At 52.9% G+C, this 3,306-nt stretch overlaps 1 long non-coding RNA gene across 2 annotated transcripts; it reads left to right on the top strand.

Moving 5' to 3' along the window:
* The first annotated feature begins 526 nt into the window (after positions 1–526).
* LOC113633105 (uncharacterized) lies at positions 527–1,941 on the top strand. 2 transcript variants are annotated; one of them, XR_003438059.1, is made up of 2 exons: positions 527–629; positions 1,015–1,941. It is a non-coding gene; the product is annotated as an uncharacterized LOC113633105 (long non-coding RNA). The 2 variants fall into 2 exon arrangements; XR_003438061.1 differs by having other exon boundaries at positions 527–744.
* Positions 1,942–3,306: the final 1,365 nt, after the last annotated feature.

The following is a 3,306-nucleotide window of genomic DNA, read 5'->3' as shown; positions in this document are numbered from 1 at the left end:
GGCTGCCGGGGGAGGGGAGAGGGGGAAGTGAGCAGTTGTTTAATGAATATTAGTTTCAGCCCTGCAAGATAAAATGTGCAAGAGATTTGCTGTACAACAATGTATGTATAGTAATAGCACTGCACTATACACTTACATATTTGTTAAGCAGGTGCATTTCATGGTATTTTTTTTAACCACAAATATTAATAATAAAATAAAGCACTGTCCCTTCCCAGTCTTAGGGCAGCCACGCCCTCCCCTGGGTCCCACCACTCCACTCACCCCATCTAGAACCACCTTCCCTCCCCGCCCCCATCTGTGGAAACTAAAGCTTAACTCATTGATCTGCTTCTCCTTGGGAACCAAGTCCTGCGTGGAAGCTTCCATCAGGTGCCCCCAACATTCAAAGAAACTGTAAACTGCTCTCCCTGCCCCCCTCCCCCAAGGAGAGCCTAGACTGGCCCTTCTCACAGGAGAAGGAAATTGCCTTTTCCTTCTTCCGAGTTGCCTCTAGTTTGTGGTTTACTTATGCAAGCAATGTTTGAGTGTGTGCCTTGTGCTAAGCGCTGTGGTGGGCTGTGGAGACATGACAGTAAAAAAGGACAGCACCTTGCCTCAGGGAGTTTACTCCTCAGCAAACACACAAGGTAAACTTCAGAAGGTGTCAAATGCTGCGATGAAAATAAACAGAGGGATATGACAGTCATGGAGGTGCCCTGAGGAGGTCCTTCTGAGGAGAGAACATTTGCCTTGAGACTCCATGTAAGGAGAATGGAGCCGGGAGGGATAGCATTCCAGGCAGAGGAAACAGTTTGTGCGAAGATCCTGGGGCAGAAAAGACCTTGGCACACCCGAGGAACACAGGAGGCTGGTGGGGGCTGGGGGAGAGTGGACTGGAGGGAGGCAGAGACGTAGCTGGAACGGGTGTGTGCAGGGCTGCCTGGAGCAAGTAGGCTCAGGAAACTATTAGCTACTAACGTGCAAAGAGCTCCACAAAGGACAGCGCCTGAGGACATCCTTGGGTTCTCCCAGGTCTGTAAACTGCCGCCAGCATGACTCTAGGTCCGGGCTTCCCGACCTTGGGCATGCATTTGAGCCACTTGGAGGGGGCTTGTGACGACGCACAGGTGGGCCTCATGCCAGAGCGTCTGATTCAGGAGATCTGAGTGGGGCCCAGACTTGCGTGTTTATGAAGTTCCCAGGTGATGCCGACGCCGCCAGTCCTTGGACCACTTTGAGAATCATGCTCTAAGCAGGTTACTGATTCTCTGAGTCTTTTCTTCACCTGTGAAATTGCCCTTCTTTCCTGGTTGATGTTACCATCAAATGAGATAAAGCCCTTTGTAAAGAATAAAAAAGACACACAGGGGGAATGATCAACTTGATGTTTAATAATCACTGCACCCGTGTGTTTCTCACAACCTACAAGGAATGTGCGCACGTTAACGCTGCAGCGGGTGCCTTAGGAGCGTAAGTCTGGCTGACTCCCGCACGACGTGCATGCTTGAGCCCAGCGGTGCCGCAGGGGACGGACGCCTGCCTGGCCCTGCCCCGGGGGAGCCTGGGATTCGCTCCTGCTGTTCACTCCACAGACACAGGCTGGATGACCCCCAGCATCTGTGGTTTTTGTTACCCCTCATCTCCCCCCACGCCTCCCCAAGGAAAAGTCGTCCCGTGAGTCACCCGGAGGCCCGGGAGGAGGCCACGGCTGCTCGGCCGGCAGCTGGCCACTGAGGGGCAGGAGGGGTGGTGCTGCCTCCTTGGGCTTTGAAGAGAAACTCCATAGATTCACAGACTCCCAGAACCTCGGCCTCTGGAACGTGTGCATATGATATACACTTGGTGTGTACATTTTTTATTTGTATTCACTCACAGGGTCAGCAAATATTTGTTGAATATCTGCTACGAAGCAGCCTCTGAGGATACAGCCGTGACAAAATAAAGTGCCCCTTTCATGGAGTTTATGTGTGCGTGATATTCACCCAGGGACCATACTGAAAGCCTATGATGTGTGGCGAAGTTTACAGTCTGGCAGGGAAGACAGACTTGTAATCACATAAATGAAGTAAAGTGTAATAGGGCTTGTGATGGAGATAAACACAGGGTTGGGGACAGTGAGTGATGGAGGAGGGAGAGGGCCCTGAGGAGGCGTCCCGATAAACTGGTTATTAAAGGCGGTGGCATTTCCGAGGTTGTCTAAGGGGAGGCCTTCTGCAAAGAGGAAGCAGCGTGCTGTAGCTAGGTACACGGGCGCCTGCAAGAGGTTCCACAGAGTTGGAGTATCGGGTGCCAGGGCTGGAGGGGAGGCTGGAAAGGGTGGCAGGGGTCTGGGGCTTAATCCTGCCTTCAGGGTATCGAAGTGCTGAGGAGCTCGGGTGAGAGATTGAACTGTGACAGGGCTGTGCTGTGTTTATTCTGGAGGACACGTGTGGAGAGAGCCAGTAGGAGGGCAGGACTGGAGGTGAGCAGAGGAGGCTGCACTAGCAGATGGGAACAGGATGCCGGCTGGAGCAGAGGCAGGAGACGCGGGCTCAGAGAGAGACGCTAAGCACGCAGGATGGACAGGCTTTGCTTACAAGTTGGATGAGGGACAGGAAAATGCCGAGAGAAAGAAGCATCTAGAGGAGTGAGAGTGTGGGCAGAAAATGACTTCTGTCCCGCACACGTGGAGTCTGAGATGCATGCTGGGAGAGCGCAGGACCTAACGAGACGTGTGAGGTCGAGAAGCACCACACCCGGAAGTAACTGAACCCAAGTGAGTGTCGAGGTCGGGCTGAGGACGCGGACGGGCAGACCGGTGGGCGCTGCGTCGTCTAACATGTGGAGGGGACGGGGCTGAGCCCCTGAAAAGAACTTGGAGGTGAGGTCAGAGGAAGACAGCAAAGGAGGAAGAAACAGGGTTTTGGACCACTGCTGTGGAAGCCAAGGGTGGAGAAAGTCCCAGAAAGAGCAGTCAGTGGTGGCATAGCTGCAGACAGGTCCCCACAAGGACTTGGCAATTTGGGTTCAAGGGAGTGAACGGAGCCCCTGCCAAGAAATAAATACTTATGGAACGAACGGGGAAGACCTGGGAGGTGAGGCTCTGAACACCGTCTCCAAAGGGTGATCGCTGTCTCATGGGTTCACGCCCTTCTCATTTTGACTCTTCTCTTTGTACCAGAAATCCCCTTCTTCCCAGTAATCAGTGAAAGAAATAGAAGGGGGTTACAAAGGAGTGGGAAGTTACACTCGAAATTAGGAGAAAACACACGTTCCGTTCTCAGAGACTTGAAGGAACTTCTGCAAGGGGTGATGCAAACAAGAGCAGATTCCAGGAAGCGCCTG

This window comes from Aethalodelphis obliquidens, unplaced genomic scaffold (genome assembly GCF_003676395.1).
Source record: "Aethalodelphis obliquidens isolate GAN/ISIS:26980383/991018 unplaced genomic scaffold, ASM367639v1 scaffold38, whole genome shotgun sequence".
Classification (NCBI taxonomy): domain Eukaryota; kingdom Metazoa; phylum Chordata; class Mammalia; order Artiodactyla; family Delphinidae; genus Aethalodelphis; species Aethalodelphis obliquidens.
The sequence above is the reverse complement of the archived record's forward strand: the minus strand, read 5'-3'. Positions and strand labels throughout refer to the sequence as shown.